Source organism: Cydia pomonella, chromosome 3 (genome assembly GCF_033807575.1).
Source record: "Cydia pomonella isolate Wapato2018A chromosome 3, ilCydPomo1, whole genome shotgun sequence".
Lineage (NCBI taxonomy): Eukaryota > Metazoa > Arthropoda > Insecta > Lepidoptera > Tortricidae > Cydia > Cydia pomonella.
Window position 1 is genome coordinate 23,579,580 of NC_084705.1, and position 23,797 is coordinate 23,603,376.

General features: G+C 34.7%; 1 protein-coding gene across 3 annotated transcripts in view; it reads right to left on the bottom strand.

Moving 5' to 3' along the window:
* Positions 1 to 19,464, bottom strand: part of LOC133516363 (chaoptin) — a 62,918-nt gene extending 43,454 nt beyond the window's left edge. For 2 of the 3 annotated variants that reach the window (XM_061849272.1, XM_061849271.1), the window contains exon 1: positions 19,170 to 19,463. The gene's annotated coding sequence lies outside the window, so the exon portion shown is untranslated. Of the gene's footprint in view, positions 1 to 19,169 lie in introns of all 3 variants that reach the window. The other variant, XM_061849273.1, reaches the window with a different exon arrangement.
* Between the last annotated feature and the right edge of the window lie 4,333 nt (positions 19,465 to 23,797).

The following is a 23,797-nucleotide window of genomic DNA, read 5'->3' on the forward strand; positions in this document are numbered from 1 at the left end:
TTTGTTCAGTAACGAAGCTATATTTATAAGTATACTTAGTTGATTATGATGACCAACACAGCAATCTGGTTAACAAAAGAAAGTAATGTATAGTAACGGCACCAATCATGATCATTGTTGTGGAGATCCTAAGAGAACGCCTTTGTCCTGTTATAGAAAAAAAATCGGCTGCCTGGCCACCGGGCCACAATAATTGACAGTTTCCAGTCAAGAGATAGTACGAGTAAATAGTGTGAAAAGAGCCTATGAAAGATCACAACAAGCGCGGTGCACGATCATCACTTTTAAATTACTACGCTACATGTTGTTAGGGTTTCGTGCCCGAAGGTTAGGTTGGGGTTAGGTGCCCTGCGGGTTCCTTGTATTAATGTTCATTAAATATACCTTGTCACAAACTGCCACAGGGTAGTAGCCTGTGGCAGGGACAAGGTATTACACATAACACGCAGATTATTTGGCTAATTATCTAGCATTAATGCATACCTATTCAAAAATACCTCATAAAATGTGCCAATTTAAGGCCAAATTACTATTCATAAAATTGAACACTTCAATATTGAAATGTTGTAATTGCCAGTTTTTGGAATTATAATAAAGTGTACTTTATATTGCCGCTAGCAATATAATAAGGTCAATTTATCCCTGGAAGTTATTAAATTAACAACATTGAATATTTATCATTGAAGAATGGAATAACAACCGGTCACGTCGCAGCAGCGGTGCACAACACCGGTCACCACAACCAGGTACTCCAGATAGCAACGGTCAATTTCAAACTTAATCTGGTATCATGCAAGGTCTAACTTCAAATGCAGTTTTTGTCAAACGTTCTCACGATAGTGCTGACTGGATATTACGTAAGAATGTCTAAGGTCGACTGGTGCCTCTTTGTTTCTAGAAATCGCGATTTTGACGTGACTTGTATGTTTAAGACGATAAGGTTCACATTCCGACAGGTATAGATTTGTCGCGGTGGTTGTTGTTTATGTGAGTCATGGATTCTTGGAGGTTACAATTACTACGTGCAGCATGCACTGGTGCCGCATAGCTTAGTCATAAAAAGGCAGCCAATTAATGGCCTACATACTGAACGTGATCTATCGGCCTTGTTGCAGGTGACCCATGAAGGAGCATGCTAATTTTAACAACAACAGGCTGGTTCCTTAAACAGTTCAATTAGCTATTATACCTACATGAAATATCAAAACATGTTGTTACTATGAATTTTGTTATTCTTAGATTATTTATACATTCAATAAGCTGTACGAAGTTTCTTGATTCTAATCAGTTGGTTAATTGAAGTAGGATTTATCGTAGGATTTTTCCTCACAACATTTATTCCAATAATCAGTTATTATTATTAAGATAGAATCATCCCATTAAACATTACTTACATCACAGATTTAGGTAATACGGAAAGAAAGTATATAAAAATCAACTCAGTAAGATTATTATTCAAGTTTTATTTGAGAATTGTAGCTTTGTTGAATTTGAAATGAAAAATCTTGAAAATTAGATCAGGTATGGGCAGAAACTAGTCATTAAAAGAATACGTGGCACCTGCTGGGGTCGCCCACGGCCCTCATTACGCGCGAACCCTCAATTAAAGGCGCGACATGCACCACGTCATTCACAATATTTACAGACGCTACACTTAAGTGAACCAGTAAAAGTGTGACATCCGATGACGTGTAGCTGAGAAGGAACTTAAGGTCAAATTATAACACATACGAGCTCGTAGTCGAGGTAAAATATTTTTTGAATTGGAAAGCAAATGTGACTCAGTGTCGCTCACACTGACTGCATCCTTTATGCCATAAGTTAGACTGTTATAAGGAGATGGCCGATATACAGGATGTTTATTTAGTCACCTACAATCATTTACGGGTGAATATATAGATAAAGGTCATACTGAGCAACTTTTACTGTGGTACCAACCCCGAAATCGCAAAAAAATGGCTGTTTCGTACATTTTGGCTGTCTGACCTTGACATTTTCTATGGCAGAGTAAAAATTTTCGAGATTTCGGAGTTGGTCCCATAGTAAAAGTTGCTCAGTATGACCTATATGTTCAACCCGTACATTATTGCAGTGATTACAGAATAAACACCTTGTATGACGACACTTATCCTAGGAAACCAGAGCTTTAGGTATCTACTTTTGTTTTGTTGCGATTTTTTTTTTTATATAGTAAATTTATATTATCAACAAGGTCAAGGAGGTCAATTAGGTTATATTTATATCCATATATGTTTTATATTGATTATCCATTAAGAGGATGTCAACACCCAACGTCCTTGAAATTGATGTTACTTAAACAGTTTTTTAAGAAAGACTATTTGTTTTAGTCAAGTAAGAAAAATATATGTTCATATTAATTATATTTCAAAGACCGTGGTTGTATTCGATACATGATTGAACGAAATCGGCTCGATAGAAAATAATTGCAAAGATTGGTCTTAAAATCACAATTAAACGGTTTTATGTCTTTATTGTTTTTACTTATGGGTCTGCAATTAAAATCACAATTTCAAAACATTTATATCTAAACCGCTGTTGAGTAAAATATTACACTAATAATCCACTTTTTTTATTTAAATATTTTTCTTATTATTCCCTTGCCCAGGCCCAGTAATATGCGACAGTGCTATCTCATTTACTCCGATACAAATAGACAGTGTGCGCGCTTTAGGTATTGACAGCCTCTTAAAGATAATGTCTATTTTAAAAACATATTTACGTGTATTTTTTTTCCTTTGGGTTAACTTTAAATTTGTTTGTAGCTTGCAGTTCTGTACCTATAAGTATTATGCAATTTTAAAATACAAAGCATTGTTTCCAACGAATATGATTTTTGAGCACCGGGATTGTGGTCAGATTTAATTGGCTGCCCTGGCTCATTGTGCAGTGGTGCATCTATTGAGTGCGGTTAAGATGAATCACGGGTCAACCACATTGAATGACGCACCCGAACAATTATAAACTGCATTTTCCGGGGAAAAGTTTGATTTTTTTGTTAGTGTTTTATTCTGGGTTAAAAAGGGTTTCTAATCGATGTCTCATTTCCAAAAAAAATACACCTACTTATAACAAATTCGCAGTAAATGCCTGGGGTTATATTAGCCGATTAAATCGCCTGGGGTTATTTTGGGGTTAAATTTCTCGGTAACCTTGATATCGGTATATATTTCTCGGTAAACCAGAAAAAATACGGTACTAGACGTTTCAAATTTAATTATTTTTATCAAAGTATGTATACATAATACTAGGATATCTTAATTTTGAAAATACTAAATTAAAAAAAGCTTTATCCGGTACCGGGAATAAAATAAAGTTCTAGTTCGTGAGCAACTTAAGAAAATACAATTTTCCGAACATTTAACAGACATTACGGCACTGCATCAGTAGCTCAGCCTGGCTCCCTCAGGAAATTACTTTGATTCCGCCTACGTTATCCGGAAAAATAGTACTTAATAGTATTTATACATCTCTCTGAAATAAATAACTATTTAACCACCTTGAGGAATATCTTTGTACATAAATCTACCCAGTCCAATTCACCCACATAGCTATTATTAGAATATATTATGTGGTATATAGTTCGTGTCATCCACGATGACGCGCATATTTGTCAAATCTAACCTTTAATAACATGACAATACGAGTCAAAGCACGCGTCGTCGTCAATGACGTACGGCCCGATTCGAAGAATGAGATACAATAAAGATAAGTTCTGGTTTAGATAAGTTCTCATTTAGATATCGTTTGTTTGTCGTCTAATTAGATAATTGCAAGAATTGCCAATTGGCAGAAGCAGCTCGATTCGGGAAACCAATGTCAATTTGACGTTAGAAATATCGTATTGGGATCACAGCGGAATCGAAATAAAGGTCAATTTTAACATGTCGTTTAGTTATCGATCTTTTAAAGATCTTTCCAAGATCAAACGTGTCTTAATCATTCTTCGAATCAGGCCGACGATCTATACTTACATAAATATCTACTCTAAAGTTGACTTGTCATTGTGATTTTCAAGATTATCTAAGCTAATATTTTATGAGGTAGTGCGAGTAAAATGTTTTACTTACAAAATTAATGTGTGATACTCGTTTAATTCCCAATTATTTTCTCCCATCCAGCGGTTGTCAAATTAGCTCATAATCATAAAGATGGGCGAATTTTTCCATAAAGTGTATACATTTTTCAAAGGAAAACATTTGCGACACTTTTAACAAAATTACGAGGATGCCCGAAAAATATTTTATCCAGTACTAGTGAATGACGTGCCGCGCAATTATTTCGTCCGCCTGGGAAAATTGAATTGAGGTGCAATATGGAAACAAATTTATGTTTTTTATTAGCTTTTTGACGTTTCATTTGTGATTTATTATTTTTACGATAATAATAATTAACATAAAAAAAACAGAATTACTTGTTATTTATGAAAACAAATATCGGTATGGTCAAAATCTTAACAACTAAGAAATTATTATTAAATTAAATAACATAAATAATTTGTGAAATTAAAATGTTATGAATAGAAGTGAATAAAACAACCATATAATTATTGATCTCTGTAGTCAGATTAAAAAAAAAACGATGACACCTTCTCATTCGAGATATTAGAGTCTGTGCGGAAAGAGAAGAGTCATATAATGTATTGGTGCCCTTATATTCCACGACTCTTCTCTTTCCGCGCGGACTCTACATACGAGTATAACTGAAAACTTGCGTGCCATAAAAAATAACAGCCTTTATAAGCAAGCGTGATGAAAATAAAATTGCCCGCGAGTTTATAACAGCGTGTCCAGTTTTAGCGCGAGGTGTGATATAAACCTTGTTAGCGGTATCGGGAACAATGGGGAAATTAGCGCTTAATCAGTTCACACAACCCAGATTCGCATCGAAACGTGGTTTATGGTGTTGCCAGAATTAGCCTCTCGCTAGGCACTTTGGTTGTTGACGCGGGCCAACAGGTTTTCTACGTCATAATAGTGGAATAATAATATCCTAATACTGTTTAACGGCCCGAAAAGAACTTTAAGATACATCTAACATTAGGACTAGATACGATATGCGTCGGATATGTCAGTGTCAAAAGTACATTTCTTCAAACAAAAAAGTCACTTTTGACACAGAGATATCCGATCCATATCTAGTCCTAATCTTAAAGTTTGAATCGGGCCGTAAGTTTTCGTTTCAACGCACACGTACCTGGTATATCCCATGAACCAACAGGTGAAAATATGAGTTCTTAGAAGATGATGATGATGAGATGAATTTTTCAATTAAATTATTATATTTGTATGTATCTTAACGGCGAGTGAGAAAGATTTTTCTTTCTGTAGTCTACTAATTATCGGTCACGTATTTTCTGATAGCATAAAATTATCAAAAAACGTGACAGTACAGAGTCTATAGGTCATATGGTGTCTGCTAACTATTGGCCAGCGGTGGCAGCATAGTTGCATTTTTATCGCTTATCACTATGCCTGTCACTTTCGCACTTATCTACTTGTTAGAACGTCACAGGCAATGAAAATACGACCGTGCTACAGCCGCGGTCATCTCGGGCGACGTAGTCGTCAATCCTCGTTGTCCATATGGCAATTATATTTGAACAAATTAAAGTATTTTAAATTTCTTGCGGTTTTTAACATTGCAATTTATTCATTTTGTTTTAGGGTTGGCAACATTATCTACTGTATTTGTAACTTCACCGTTGATGCCCAATTTCGTCCAAGTAAAATGTTAAAATAATAATTTTGTCAAGACGCTAAAAATATGTACATCGAATTCACAATAAATAAAGCTGCGTAAAAGTAGTTTTAAAGTAATCAAATAAAAACACTTCGCCTGATATTTTTTAAATTATAATTTTTTTTAATATAACTTATTCCTAAAGGTTGAATTACTGGACGTCCATGATATAGTGGAATTACGATTAAATGCTAGTTAAGGTGAAGTTATGTAGTACTAAAGGTGAATTTAGGGTACGTATTTTTGCCAACCCTTTTTATCAATGAACTGCAAAATGTATTACAGGGTTTGGTTATCGTGGTGTCAAACGACCCGATTCGAAGTTTAACACACGTCAAAAATTTGCTAAAGATATGATATGGATTGGATATATCAGTGTCACTGACATTTCTAATCGATAGCGTATCTTTAGCAAATAATTGACGTATTTTAAAGTTAGAATCAAGCCGAAAAACATTTTTTCCATCTTATTATAAGACGTAAATAGTAAGAACAATATTGCAGTATTCCTTTTGCGAAGAATTTATCGTGGTCGTAATGGAAAGAAGCCCTGTCTGAGCTTATCCATCCCTCCTGGATGACGAAGTATTATGCCTGTCAGCAATATGGGGCTAACGTCAAATTACATGTTAACTTATCCATTATTCACCCGGCTCCATTCCGGGCAAAGGTCATGAATAAGTGAAGTAGTTAGATATGTATTATCAAGCCCAGTATATCCTAAAGGCAATTCTACATATCTAGCCTATATAAGTATTTATAGCTCACAATAAATACACTTAAGGGGAAAACCATAAGATTTCGTAAAGTCGTATAAAGGACTCCACAGCCGGATTTTGTAATTATTGTAATCAAAGGTTACCTGCCTCTTATGAAGTCGAACTCAATATAATGTAATCAAAATTCGCCCTCACTCCTTATGGTTGGGGAGTCCAAGTGAGGATTTTTGTAGTTACTCGAGCGCGTCAGATTAAGATATGAGTGATATCCCCGTGGAGTCTACCTTAACCACTTTTAGCAGTCTATGTTGATCCATTGATTGGTGCGGTTTAATTTAACAAATCGATAAGCAGATTATAGATTTGGTAATTTTGGTCCAAGTTAATTATTTTATTGTGCTATTACTAAATCTAACAAATATTAGTATACGCGTTTTCTTAATTTGACGGTTACAATGTGGAAATCGGACGTGGAACTTGTGATCGTCAGATTAAGATAATGCGTATCAGATTAAGTTATAGAAAAGATAGCACCAACCCCCCGAAATTAAAAAAATCTGAAAAAGCCTTCCTGATCGCTGGAAAAGAAAACTTTATATAACATTTTTCTCTTCCTATTATCTAATCTTTCGATTCCCAGTAGGTCTTTACGATGGTCGAGTAACTACTCATCGCTGATGTATTGATTTTAGTTTAGCATTAAAAGTTTGTAAAATATAAACGTATACAAATGAAAAATATAGTCATACAGCTAGAAGTGTTCAAATTTAATAGCCTGCTATGTAGACAGGGTAAACTGGGGTGAATGAGTAGCAATTCCTCATGTCCTACTTGTCTCCCCTCGATGCTGCAAACTAGGACGATAGTTCAAGACAGTTACGAACTTTGCCATTTAAGGGGCCATCGCTATCAATATACAACAGGGGTTCCCAATCTTTTTCAACATGCGGCGCAGTTACAAGTTTAGTATTTTGCAACGGCGCCCTTGTAAATTTAAAATCACGGTCGAAAAAGAGTGACACGACGCTATATTATTTACCTATGCGAGCGCTCAAATAGGTACCCGCGAATATTTGTGGTTTCGGATAATGATAGAACTCACGGCGCCCCTCTTTACTTTCTACGGCGCACACTTTGGGAACCCCTGATATAGAATATAGATATATCTATAAGGATTCAAAAAGAAAGATTTTGAGATAAGCTAACTACAGAATTCGTTTTTGCGATAATTTGAAGGCAGCAGAAAATTAAATTTCACTATAATTACAGCCGTTTGAAAAGATCTTAAGTGTCTACTATATAATAAAAAACAAAGGTATGTTATCATATTGTTGCATCTCATATTACCTTATCGTTTCATTTAAATTGGTCTTGCTTTGTTTCCACTCTCATATTTACATATTTATTTTTGTACCTATTACCCGTAAAATGTACAGTTTCATATTTTTTTGTCATATGGAACCATTATTAATTATTTATTTCAAGTTATTGGTTAAAGGATACGATTTTAAATATGCTTAGATGCTTATAGTTTACATTTGTATAAGCCACTTACTGTTTATATAGTATTTGTAGCACTACGTAACATGCTCATATCAGAGGGCCTACCGCGAATACCGAAATTCGGAAATTGCGGGCATCTTTCTCTTTTACTCCAATTAAGGCGTAATTAGAGTGACAGAGAAAGATGCCCTCAATTTGCGAACTGCGATGTTCGCGGTAGGTCCTTTGCTTCGCCGTGATACTGATACGTCATAATAATGTCGTGACGACGTGCTGCGCTGGACCGTAAACAAAGACGTAAAAGACGTAGCGAGAGCGGCCTTGGGGCAACGGTGCAGTCGGTTTAGTTGTCCAATTATTGTTTTTTTTTACAGCATCTTTACAGTGTATTACTTAAAAAAAACTTTACTTCAGTTATTACGACATATTACTGGGATTTTATATAACCAGACTATTTGTATTCTAGACAAATGCCATATCATACGTATCGCCATGACCGTTAGTGTGCTAGGAAAGGTCATGGGCCTTACTTAATACATAGTCACAGCACTATTCCTAACACAAATTTCCTTGCGAAATACATAAATATAGTGACAATAACTTCTAATGTAACATATACCTAGCTACATAAAAAAATAAACAAATAACACTTTTCTAAAAGATAATTTATAAACCAACTTCAAGAATATTGCAAAACGGTCACATGTCATATGAAACTTTCATATTTTGTTTTGTTTTCATTACTGAGTGTACTTTTTTTTAAGTAAAATATTTTGAATGCTTTACAAACTGCCAATCTTCAATGCAGACAAATTGAATAGAAACATTCGTAATAAATGAACTGAGCGCAGACAAACAAATTCAGAGCGAATTAAATCGCATTCGGTAAGTCCGAACCGAACACATTTTATTTGGTTTGCGAGTGGCTAGTTGCAAGTTACGCAAGGGTCCGAACTTTTGCCGACTAAAAACATACAAATAGAAGGAACTATGCGAGAGCCTTAATGAAGTTGAACCAGAAGTTTTACCTTTACAAATAAAACGGTTGTTGTTGCTGATACAAATTAAATGTTTGTAAATTGAATGTAGGTGTAGTTTACAAACAGGTTTACAGTACACTATTATTGACTCAAAAGCGGACGACATGTAAATAACTTTGATCTCGTGTAGTACACAAGACTTTTCACATCAATTGACAGTTCAATCGACAACTTTTTTGTAAAAAAAAACTTTATAAAATACGGTCCGAATTGCGGATAAGTATAAGTAGAGATCGTTAAAAGTAGAAATCTTTGTATTTTTTAAGTTTATTATACAATAAAATACTTAAAATATGCTGCTTAGAACAAATTTCAAACATTTTTTATTTTAATTGATTATTAGTATTAGGAATCATACTCGTAGGGTGATTGGAAACGATGCAGTATGGCTTAAATTGGTCAATATACAGTTAAATTACGGTACAAACTTTTTTTGTCTCTTTCTTTTTGCTAATGACGACATACGCATAGAAATGACATTCGAATATAAAAGTTACTTGAATGTCATTTTGTCTCACTCAGTGAGCAAAATACGATTTTGCTCAATGTTTTTAAGCACAATATTACCCTTGTTCGAGCTGCTGAGGTGAAAATGTCATTGTAACTATTTCGTGTATGTGCAACATAAAATACTATTTCCCCTGTCATGTAACTATAATAATAATGCCGCTGGCGCTAATTGTGTAGTTCATTACATTGTATGTTCAAAAATGCTAAACTAGTAAACTTTTTTCTCCCAATTGGTTGTCAGTTATTTTGTACGTTTGGCGTGACATATGAGTATGTTTGGCGCGCACCGCACCGTTCTGAAAGAATATTGTAGGTACAATAGCCATTTTCTGAGTCTAAGCATTATTGAACAGTGGAAACTAATAAATTGATAGAGAGAGAAGATAGGTATATCTGCACATCTGTACAGTCGCATCCGATTGCGGAATGAATCTACTCTGCATATTGATACGTATGAAGCCACTTCGCATTGCATTATACTGTGTAGGTGAAGCTCAAAACCTAGTCGAGCATACAATAAGATACCCTGGGCCCAGCAGTAGGACGAGTATAAGCTTGAAAAGTGATGCGAACTCACCCTTTCCGGACTTAATCATAATTAATATCATACTCGTAGGAGAGTGCTCTCGAGCTCGGCTTGAAGCCTCTTACACCCTTATCCTCCAAACCTAGATCAAAAGGCTTGACCTTGAACTTATAGAGAGCATTTCAACTACTTTTAATAAAGGTTTGTGATATGACAGTTAAGTATATGTTCGGGGAATTCGGGGATCTAAAATTTTATATGCGTACTGTTAATTTTAGTTAATTGAAATGCATTAATTTCGTTTATACAAAAGTTGAAGCGGAGAAAAAAGTATAAGTAAGCAGGTAGGAATTTTGTAAGGTAGCATAGAAGTCACAAGATTTATGATGTCATGAGCTGTTAGAACAACGTGGATTTGCGACTCTAACAAAAAAATCCCAAGATCGTATATTACTGTACAAAATTACATTAGCCATCGGTGGTCGGCATTATGTCCTTGTGTCGGTGTCGCGTTCTAGGTCCTTTATTACTCTATACCTATAGTTGCACACAGGCAATATCTAGACTTTATTTAATCAGTTGTAGCCTGTCTTCAAGGCTAATATTGGCACCCAGGTCTCAGCGCTTACATGTGTTGTTATGAGACACCTTCGGCATTTGCATTCAAGACAAATGTCTGTACTGTTAGGAACAAATATGAGTGCATCGCTTCTATTCCAGTATAAGTATGACCTCGAGTTCTATAATAACAATGCGTATTGAGATATCATGTTAACAATGGTAAGTAAGTATACGTGGTGTACTTGCTATGGGAATGCAGTACAAAGGTATTCATCCAATCGCTTACCGCTAACAGGTGATTAGAAAACCAGTATAAGTTCGCTCTCCAACTACTCATCGTTGTTACGGGTTTCAAGAACACCTGGTGCTAGACCATAGGACGCGAGTACGACTCGCACATTCCATAGAATAAATACATGGCTGTTTTGTGGGTCAGCGCCTAGCGTTCCGCGTCATGGAGGAGCTAACACCGTTTGATTGGATAACTGCTTGGATCGGAATGATTTCACTTTTACTTGCTTATGCTGGTGAGAAGGTAATGCCCGAGATGACGTAAGGAACGGTCGAAGTTATAGGTATAGGACAGGCATTAGATATTGAACTGGTTTGGGTGATGTTTTAGAATAGTTTTGTTTTTTATTTGATACAATTTTAAAGGTCAGCTTTAAAACGATGTTAGTCAACATGAGGAAATTTTTGAATAGAAATAACAAATCGGAATCGTATTGGTTTGTAAATGCTAATTACAGTTGGAGTTGTAGCCTTCAGGTAGTGACCCTGCCTACGAAGCTGATGGTCCCGAGTTCAAATCCTGGTGGCATTTATTCGTGTGATGAGCATGGATATTTGTTCCTGAGTCATGGGTGTTTTCTATGTATTTAAGTATTTATATAATTATTATATGTATCGTTGTCTAAGTACCCTCAACACAAGCCTTATTGAGCTTACTGTGGGACTTAGTCAATTTGTGCAATAATGTCCTATAATATTTATTTATTATTATTATATTTTATTCATTTGATATCTTAGGTTAGGATTTTTTATAATATGGATATAAAAGTAAAATATAAAAACACTTACAAAACAATACACAAGATATAAACACATTATAAAAAACCTAACCTAGGGTGCCGCCAGCAGCGGGGCAGGGCCCAAGCTGCCGGTGGTCAGGGCCGCAGAGAGAGGAACCGACGTACTATACGCGCCGTTTTATATTTTATTACTGATATTAATGACTACTCTTTTCATAGTAATCATATTAACACAATCAGAAGATAAAACAAGATATTTAAAAAAATCTACCTGTTTTTGATTTCTCATGCTCTAAAAGTGGGTCGTTATTTTTCTAAAAATCTGCAGATAACGATACGTTTCTGCTCTAGAACACTGTACTTTCTAAGTAGGTTTTTCTCTTTTTTTACGATAAGCAATTATTGACTTTAAATGGATTTGTTGTACAATTTTCATTCTGATAATTAACTCCTCGTTCCATAAATAATGCTACTTTTACCTAAATTGTTAATGAAGGAAGGGTACTTTCACCCGCAAGAAATACTACTGAAGTTAGCCGTGTTTCTTTAAATGTACATGTATTTTACTTTCCTCGTATTCGAATGAAAAGTTAAGTTAACTCAGATAAAAGGCCCCATTTCATCCCTTGGTTAACAATCTACTATTTAAATGGTTGTTTTTACTATTGTTTGCTTAACATCATTGGCCTTTGCGTCTGTTGCAGACGATTTATGGTGTAACGCCGGAGAGACACAGTTTTTGTTGGTTGAATAGACCGATGCCATGCGAGATTGACATGTTTGCATAAATGCCTATAATTATGAAATGCTACTTATTATTTGCTATTCGGTAAATTGTACTCGGATTGGCAAAACCACTAGCCAGTAACTGGTTTGGAATAAAGTTACGCGCTCGTTTTCAATTTCCACATATTTTGCGGCTTGTTTATAAGCGGCTAGCTTTCGGTCCTCACAAAAAGAAATCGGGCATACTAATGTGCATTCGTACCGCCAACAGGCCCTTTGATGGTAACGATAGTAAAAGTGCGTGGGGAATTTCACAATATGAGGTAGCTTTGCTTCAAATAAAACGTAGTATAAAAGGCAACTTGATGAACAAAGCTATATGTACTTTTATGAATAAAGGTGGCATACATAGAATTCGACCTCTTTGACGGTTAGTCATTCCTATTAAGGAGTCACATATCGTCGCTGATTTTTCATTCCTATAGGTTTTTTTTTTCTGTTGACAGTGAAATTCAACTATTTTTCTGAATATCATACCTACATATTGCCTTAAACTTTAAAGCCATACCTAATTATTACGTGCTTGCAACATATAAATATATAATATAGGGAATGGTCTATTCATAATTTTAATATAAGTATGAAGTTTAAAAGCCTCTGTGAATTCTACAAAAAATATAAACAAATTAAGTATATGTGCTTCATTCAAGCCAGAAAGTTACTATTTGTTATGGTAGGCCCCACCTCACCATCGAAACTGTGTCAACGTAGCTTACGCAACGCAGACCTCGCGAAGAAAATGTCTAGTTTTAAACCAGTCCCGCTAGAGCCACGATTAAATCTTTATTACAACTAGATAAAGTCTAAGCTAGCTTGGCAGAAGAGCATGCACTTTTGGCTGTTGGAGGCTGTACTAATGTTATTACAACATTATGGCAACTTGTATGGGAAGCTGTTCGAGCTTACTATTGAATTGGCATGGCGTGTAAAATTCCGTTGTGTTTTTAGTGATATCTTGCATGGTTTCATTTTCTTCCGGGCTATTATGTGCAGTAATTAATATACCTACCTTAGTAGGGGAAGTAAAGTTATGAATTCCTAGGGAATTACTTAACAAGGTTTACTTGTTAAAAAAGAATATTAGCTTCTTACTAGTATACGTTTATTGACAATAAAATATGAAAAATGAAAAAATTGCATGCCTCAAAAAGAATTAAATTAAGTATGCCTAGGAATCTAAGGGGTTTCATGCCAATAAGCGGTGTCCAATAAGGACTTAATATTTATTATTTTTTTAAACAAAAACAAAATACCAAATTAGGTTAGCGCAGGTAGTGTAAAGTTATTTTTCGATCACATAACATGTAATTACATAAAATCCAACTCTGCAAGTGCGAATTACCTATTACCCTATTAGAAAGGGTCAGTTATTCTCATTCGTATATTAGAGCCGCATACCAGCAAATTAGTTTTTAAGACATGTACATAGGGATCATTATTGCTCGGTTGCAGCTACTGTATTTCAAGCTACAACAGGTTTTGCACACAGATTTGCGTCCACTATGTGGCTAAAGTCTTGATTTATTGCTAAGCCTGGATAATTCAATGGATCTAGATATTTTAGGACTGTCAAACGCTACTGGTTAATACATTCATAAATCAATTACTTTACTCATCGTTTACTTACATGTCAATTTGATTATAATTATGTACGTTATATCTATGTCAATTCTATACCAAAAACAATATTTCGTTTTAATAATAACAAAACATTCCAATTTAAATACATGTATAAATTATTATTACATTTTAAATGCGTGACATAAAGTCTATAAATGTAATGATAGGATTTAGTTGTTTAATATTTATATATTTTGTATTATTTTCGTGTAACTTTTTGTATTTTACTTTTATATCCTTATTGCAAAAACCTAGCCTATGATAAAACATAAATAAATAGGGAAAAGAATAATAAATAGGTATAATACAAATATAGATACCTACTAAACATACAAGTTAAATACATTGTGTAAGGTGTACCTGAATTAGGGTTGTCACCTTTTTTCTACAGAAAAAAAGTATTTTCGTCAAAATATTGAAAAAAAAAAATAGTATTTACTGGGAAAATGGGAAAAATAGGACACCAATTTGAGGCGAATAGCGGCGTTTAAAAATCTAAGTCGCATACGATGCGATGTCGGTGACTTTGGTAATCCCCTTTCTTTAGTAATTAAAATACAGTATTTTTCATACTATATAGTTTATGTATAATATATAGTACAATTGACTAAAATATAGTACGATACTATATATTATAGTATGATGGCAATCCTAAACTATCCAGACTCGAACAAGAGTGAAAAATGTATTTATAGGAATATATTTTTCCACTTGGTATTGAGGAAAGTTTATGTGTGTATTGAATGATGTGATAGTATTACAAAGCGGCAAGAAGCTCGTGCCCATGCCGCTGCAGACGACAACAATAGTGGCACGTGGAGAGAATATCAATTGAATTTTCCCTTTTTCACACAGTGGCTTACGAGTACTAAGTACTTTGGTAATGGCGTTTACTGGTAACGATAATACCGGAAGTTAGACAGGAAATATAAATCGTGTTCTTATATACTTGAAATCAAAGCAACTGCACCTGGCTGTCTCTTTTTAACCTAATGGTAGACTGATAGAGAATAATTTGAAGGTATAGTCATGGTAAATAGGACGGTGTCAATCATGTGTCATCAAATTAAAATAGGACGTCGGATAATACGTATGGAACTTTTATGTAAAATCCGCAATACAGTCCCATCTTATCTGAAAAAAGGCACCACAAGTATCAGACTACGTATAAAAAGTATTTATTTACCATTCTCCAATAACTTAACAAAAACATATATGTCTATATGTATAAAATAATTAAAGATATTAAACATATAGGTAATTTTGAATGCGAACTGTATTATTTCAGTGTGCCAGATAGTTTTCCTGCTAGTCCTCCGCTACTATTGAACCTGACTATACTAGGCGACACTATATATACGTATATATATATATATAAATACATATTTAGATACATAGATAACATTTATAACTCGGGAACAAATATTTGTGAAATCCTTGGGTAAGTTGTTATGTCTATCACTTGAGAGAAATAAACAATTGAATATTGTAGTGATTCCATATACATATAAAGCAATCCACAAGGCTCTCTTCCTGTATAGTATGGAAGAACACCTGATTGGTAAATATTCTCATTCATTCACGATGAGAAAATATTAATATATAACACACCATTCACAAGCACAATGAATATTATGGCATGCACTTATTGGTATACAACTAAGTAAATAAAGTTTTTGCCCTAGTTTAAATTGTCGACCTCCACTTGGCAGTATCGAAACAAACGATTTGCCAAGTGGGCCGTCAAGTTAATGTGTTTTAGTTCGCCCAGGCCATGTTACCATTGCTGACCAGCACAGGCAATAAGCGACTCAGAAGAACTAGTATATCTGAGACCTAGAGATGCGTAACCACTATGCGTAATTGGAGAGCGCATTTGGACTAGTTAGCCTAGAAGTTTGACTTGCTAGCGATGACCGATGAGTAAGTGTTTCGGGCGTTTACAAAAACGTCTCCAGACCGCTTATAGAAGTGCAAGTACGTATTACAACTAATGGCTTTCCTCAACTGGACTAATTTGGTGGATTGATTTTAAAACTGGATTTTAACTTACCTAATGTTTAATAAGTAAGTATATGATGAATACATTTTTGTAGCGTGGAGCAAAAGTACACATTGCTCGCATTGTTACCAAATGCAATAAAGTAGCAAAAGATGAATTATTTGTGCTCGGAGCGAAATTTCTTCTCTCTGACTGTTTATCTTTCGATATATCTTCAAGAACTAAAATAATGTATAAACTCTACGAAAAGTACTATTACCATGCTCTTTAATTACTTAATTACAGAACTTAACAGTCTTATTGATACTAATTTTTAATTTTTAACGTTTAAAGGTACAATTAGGCCAATTAATAAATGTATTTCTATTTGAAATAAATATTTGATCGAAGAGTCATTGCTAGTTTACAAGGAATAGGAAAATAATTAGTAATGCAAATTGTCACGTCATCAGCATCACACCTAGCTAGTAGTAAACACATATGAATCACGTTCAGTTCATCAATTAACAGCAAATACCTTATCATATGTAAGAGTATGGAGATACGAACGGAGATGAGACTTGAATGGGTGTACCCATATGTAGGGAAAATTTTAAGAAAAGCGTAAAAAAATATAGTTACATATTTACGGAATAGATGCGGAATTTAAGTCCAATATCAAACGTTCCTGGTTAATAATCTGGAATGAGCGAATGTGCGAGTGACAGCGATGATGTTATGAATGATCATATTCATCATACTAAAAAACTTTCCTAAAAGAAGGATATACAAAAAAAACCTAAATAGCTCAAAGTAGCCGAACAGCGAATAGAGACAGCGGTGTTTTTTCGTGATATTCATATACATCGATCCCACGGGATACTCTATCTCTCCATGTCTGTGTGAATATTGTATATGGGACGTGTTTCATACGTCAGTGATGCTGTGTCCTAAGAGCGAAGTTGTATGGTCAATGAATAAAAGTTACCTATATAGTATCTTGAACATCTTAGTCACTTTTTGTACTCCAGATCATGACTCCGGAACCATTGCAAGGACACAATCTTTACTAAAAGTACCTTTTACCTTGTAACATTATTGAAAATAATTGGTTGAGTTGTGATTTAATCGAATATTTGCTGGATGATAGTCGAATAATTATAATTTACATTCGATTTTGAATTGGTGCTGATAATTCTGGCATTCGGTCACTTTGAATGGTCTCGGACGTTTAACATTGATCGTGTCAGCAGAAGCGGTATATTAGTGTCTTTAAAATGACATATTGTGACATATAACAACTTATGCCAACGTAATGTTGCCTGTAAACTGTCGAGTCTTGTTTATATAAAATTTATATTGATTAATGCATCCCGTCAATCCATATAAAGTGGACATATAGCTAGTTAATTTTGCTTCATCAAGTATGTGACAACATTGTGCATGTTTCGATGATCGTGACATAGAATCAGATATTACATAAGAATTCGAATATTATGGAAATGGCTAATATGAAATTTCATAGTGAAATATCACAGGGAAAAAAGTAAAGTATATAATTCGGGACAGTCATCTGCAACAATATAATATGTTACACAACGAAGGCCGCAAAAATATTTGACAAGATCTTATTTGTACAGCCATTCTTATGGTTGTACAAATAAGATCTTGTCAAATATATTTGTGGCCTTTGAAGAGTAACATATTATTGCAGGTGACTGTATCAAGAAAAAAAAACAGTAAGTACTACCTATAGTACAATTCACAACAGTAAGGTATTTATATACTTTTCATCACACTTGCCCGAAAAAGGTCTTATTTCATGCAGGTATACCGAAGGACAAAGGCATGTATTGTTCCCCGGGAGTTATAGATTGTGAAAAAAAAGTATCACTAATTCATACGAGCCAAATAGGTATAAATGAGTTTTACTTTAAAATATTACGTTTATAATTTGTTTTTGTTGTTTATGTAAACAAATATTTAGTTTGATTAATTTTGGTTTGGCTATTGCCGTTTAAATTATTTTAATAGAATTTTCAATCGTGGCTGAATGCCAGATAGGTCTTTGCCTTCGATACCTAAATTGCCAAAGAATGACAATATGGCGGACGAATGTTTGAAATGTCACCGTATTTAAGGATTATTTCACTTAAAAGTAACTTAAAAATTAGTTTTTTCTTCGCAAGTGTGATGAAAAACATTGTGTGTAACTCTTTTTTTTTTATGGAGGATAGGCAGGCGTTTGACCACGATCACACCTGATGGTAAGTGATGATGCGGTCTACGGTGGAGCACGCTTACCTATGAGATACCTATTTACTCTGGGGGTAAGAATATTGCAAACTCGAATCTTTAATGCACTCCAGCCTGCGGCTGTCGTGCATCTAAAGACCTCGTTTGCAAAGTTTCATTTACCACCCTCGTTGCACAATGTACTATGGTTGTTTATAAAACGAACAGACAAATCAAAGCCAATGAGGCAAAATCCTATTTTTCTTAGTAGGTACCAAAACTCCTATGCAAACAAGTTCTACGCAGGGGGGGTCAGTCAACTATTTTCTCAAAAAGATCTTCAGTCTATGTTTAACAATAGATGCCAATAAAAAAATACTGTACTGTATATAACCAAGTATGACCTGAAATTTAAATACTTAAAGTTACCTATCTATACATTATTATCGAATTTAAAAACATTAATTTATCTAGAGTACGTAGGTAGGTACGAGTACGAGTACTTTCGCGCGCAGTTGCTCATCCAAACAGTACCGTGTATTGGTTCAATTATTGTGTCAATATACCTATACAATACATACATATTTTATTTCTCCTTTTAAATCACGTAAAATCAGTTTTCCCCTAGAAACACAATCTCTGCTTAAAATCTGTTTCATCTCATCAATATGCCACAATCCGAATATGAACCTACCTAATAAATTTCTCGAGCAAAATGGGCCACGCAACCCTTAATAAAATACAATATTAAATTCCTTTCCTTCGGATGGTTTTTCAAATATAAATTCATATTAATTAATGATTACATTTTAATCTCGTTTAGTTACCAGTTCATTGAGATAATCAAAGTTTATTCACAAACAAATACATTTTATGATAGTTATAAATATTATTTACCTCAAATCCTCGGCGACTGGTCGAATGAAAATCTCAAACTTGTATTGAACGAAAATGCACCAACCCTGAACTTGACGTCATTCGTTGCTATAGCAATTCCCAGGGAGAGCGCTCGCTAGCATACGAACACACAATAAACATAAATAAAAAATCACAAAAAATTACATAAATTAGGCACCTTATTTTTTTATATTTTTAAGCATTTGAATTTGGAACTTGTTTTTTATATTCGCTCGGTTTTCGTCGGCAGCGTTCGGTACGCGCTACGCGACGGCACGGGGCGCACTACGTAAATGTCAGCGCAATCGGCACATGTGCGAGCGAAGGTTAGGCTGCGCGCTGATTGGTTCTTTGCGATTGTTTTTTTAGTAATTTAATTAAAAAGGTGAGACAATTGTCATTTTAAATGTATAATTTTTATCTCATATATTTCGGGGATCTTGGAAACAGCTCTAATGATTTCGATGAAATTTGCTATATCGGGGTTTTCGGGGGCGAACAATTGATCTAATTAGTCTTATCTAACGCGCATTTCTAGTTTTCCTCCCAGACATTTGTAGTTTAAATGATGACTGAATATGTACAAACCTATTAATCCTACTTATGTTAATTCGTTTTCCATACGGAAAATCCCTATCATAACATTACTAAAAAATATTGAACATAACGGCGTAAAATAAAAAAATAAAAATTATATATCTGTTTTTATACCTATAAATAAAACATTTTTTTTTTCTTCTAATGAGAGGTCTATTTATTCAGATAGTAATGTCATGTTACCAATTGATTATGGATTTGACCTGTCAGTTGTCAACAGTGACGTTTCTTTAAACAGACTGTTTCATCACAAGGAATTACTTTACCTGAATAGACCTCCAGCGGTCGCACAGAAATAAGCCATTAAAAATCATAAAAACAAAAAAATAACTTAACGACTATTCGGACGGCCCCGACTTTTATTTTATATTTGTAATTTGTGTTGTTGTTAAAGTTTTTTTTGTTAAATTATTTAGTATTTTCCTTGAATCAACATTTAATTATATATTGTATTCGGGATTCATAATGCATTGCACTTGTACTTATGTTTCATGCGAGCGTGATAACCGGTATCGTATTTATAAAATCTGAATATTTATGCCTCCTGATGACGTAAAACAGGTATGTTTATATCTCACACTAGGAATTACGGCCCGATTCGAAGAATGAGATACGATAACGATAATTTCTCATTTAGATATCGTTTATTTGTCGTATAATTAACAGAAGCAGCTCGATTCGGGCAACCAATGTCACTTTGACATTAGAAATATCGTAGATAGATCTTATTGGGATCACAGCGGAATCGAAATAAATGTCAATTTTGACAAGTCGTTTATTTATCGATTTTTTAAAGATCTTTCCAAGATCTTAAACGCGTCTTAATCATTCTTCGAATCGGACCGTTAATTCCTAGATGAAGAAAATTCCTAGTACTGTATTAAAGGAAAACTCTCGCCAATCAACACGCATCTTTACACAGTGTGAGCGAGAAGGCAAATAGCCGGGGTTGTACATCCGCTTTCCCCGCGTTATGTAAGTTACGGGTGGCCCTGGAGCCTGCGCTCCCCGCCACGCACCCCTATCCGTAGATTTCCAATGCTTCCCGAGCGCTGGCAATCCAAACGCTTAGTTGAACTAGCGTAACCTGTGGTCTACACATCCATAACATCGACGCGTAGCCCCAGACCAAGCTGGTAAAGGTTCGTCTGAGCATTCGATTAGCCTGCACATAATAAGCAACTGCAATAAAGCCCCCAGCCCGGCCATTTCTAACTTGAGCACAGAGCGAACACGCGAACTTTGCGAGAACGTCAAACGAACGCGCGTTTGGGAAATAGAGGAAATTTTAAGAAGATAAGCGGGTTTTGTTTTTGGTTTCTCACAATTTATCGAGATAGTTTAAAGATCTTGAAATACATCTAATTACGATTATTAGGATCTCATGAAGTGCAATAAGTAGGAAAAAAGAAATATTGGGAGTATTAGCAGGAAGGTCACGTTAATATTCTAAGGGAAACTTTAACACAGTTCGATTGCTGGAAAACCTTAGCTCCCGATCCAGGCCTGGGCCTTCTATTTGGGTTACGGGAATTTAGACCTCATTGTCTGCGGAAATAAAACTCATCAAGTGCGTAATTTGTTTATCAATTTGGAGTGGGTATCCTTTATTGTATTGCGTGTCGATGTTTCGTCTTCATTTCTGGAACGCGCGATTTGTTTGGGTTTTAACAGTGAGATTTAGTGAGTTTTTAATGACATTCGAAATCTTGGTAAAATTTGACTATCAATTTCTTAACATCCAGCTGATATCATGCATCATGTGCTTCCTTCGTACTGCACATTACCGATTTACTTAAGTATAATATGTAGATTCAACAGCTAAATTAACTACGCGAGGATCGTGTAAACATTGATCTAAAGACTATTTCATTCTTAGGAGAGTTAGAGCGTGTGCAAATAATTTGAACACCTCGCCCGCTTAACTACATCTAGCTGTGAATGTTTATATATTTGACACTAGCGACCCGCCCCGGTACAAAACCTTGACAAATTATACGTCTAAACCTTCCTCAAGAATCACTTTATTGGTAGGTGAAAACCGCGTGAGTTTATCGCGAACATACATACAGACAGACGCGGCGGAGGACTTTATTTTATAAGGTGTATTGATGCATAGTATTTATGACCTTTTAAAACAGAGGCGCATAGCGATAATGTCGTGTTATTATGTATTTTCTGAGGAAAAAAGTCCGCCACGTCTGTCTGTCTGTATGTATGTTCGCGATAAACTTAAAAGCTACTAAATGGATTTTCATGCAGTTTTCACCTATAAATAGAGTGATTCTTGAGGAAAGTTTAGGTGTACAATGTCTTTTTATTGTGTATTTTCTGATAAGACTTGTTTTGATAATTAGACTTATAACATGAAAAAAGTTTTATATCGCATATTTATGTGCAATAACCTGTCATATAGGTATAGGTACATTTCATGCAAAAAGATTAAATTTAATTAACTATTGTGCCAGTTTAACGGGAACATAAAAGAGGGCACCTAAAGCAATAATTACAGGTGCGGATAAAAACAAGGGGCGAGAGTTCGTAAAAAGTAATGCCATGGCAAAATTAATTGTGCTATATAAAATATAGACATATGTATGTACGCACACTCGCACAAGTATGCTATTACCCTCGCTTTCCTAGTGCATCGCAAGTGAACCAATATAAGTATGGCCCCCGATTGCCCGTACCTGCTAGGTTTCTCCAGGTCGAGAAGGCTTCGATTGAAGCACATGTAGTAAGCCATTTGTACAGTGAGCTGCGAAATTGTATGGAGAAATGATTAATAAAGTTATTGATAAGTCGCCATGCACTTTTGCGGTTGATGGCACCTAAGTAATATGTATTCAATCAGCCACTTCTTTTTGTGCCTTTTAGTGGGGTCCATATTGGCTCACATAAAATTAGTTGTCATATTATTGTTTATAATAACGATTTGTGATCAGAATGATCATTTGTCATAATTTTTTTGCTTATAATTATTAATATCCATTTATTTTTATTACTAACAACATTACTCCTAACAGTATGTTGGCCGAAAATTGTTTTTAATATTGTCATTTCCAACTCTTCATCATGACTCATAACGATGTTTTATATAAACTAAATAATCATAAACTTACTTTGTATAACTACTTATATGCATAAATTATTTTCCACTGTGATCGAGAAGTGTGAATCTTTAAGTATGTGTTTATCGCCAAATTACATATTAATGGATTTATCGATGTTTTTGATAAGCAATGTAATGTTATTATTTTATAACCCCAGTAACCCCAAAACGAGGACTAGCATATCGCCCTCCTTTCTGGCAGGATTTCGGTTCTGCGAGGGTCGCAGTTCTAACCTAACCTAACCCACCTTTCTAGCAGGATTACGGTTCTGCGAGGGTCGCAATTCTAACCTAACCTAACCCACCTTTGTGACAGGATTTTCCAATCATTTTTGTTTAAAATTAAAATTAATAATGATCATTAGTATGTAAAAATAATATGAAAAACATTTTCGGAGATTCAATAATCGAATTTCCAATTTTATTACTTAAAATCGATATGTCGAACAATAATATATGCATCAATTTTAGCAATAGAGATATTTATGAAGAATGACATTATGAATATAATAAATTCGAAGTTGCAATCATTATTGTTTAAAATAAATACACGGTGTAATGATCATTAGAATGTAAAATTTTATTAGAAACATTTTCGGAGTTTCAATAATCGAATTTGCAATTTTATATGAACTTTGGCGCACCCCTTTTAGTGAAATATAAAATCACACGTGTAAAATTCTATTGAGTAGGTATACCTATCCAGTACCCCTAGTGTAACTTTGATCGACATCATAACGTGACGAACGCGTTTGCGTTAAGTCTCATTTTGTATAGGATTTTAAGTTTCCAAAACGTCCCGCTTGGCGCGCTCTTTCGAAATCCAATACAAAATGAGACTAAACGCAAACGCGTACGTCACGTTTGGAAATCGAATTTATTTACACTAGGGGTACAGAAGAATGAATTAAACTTGGCG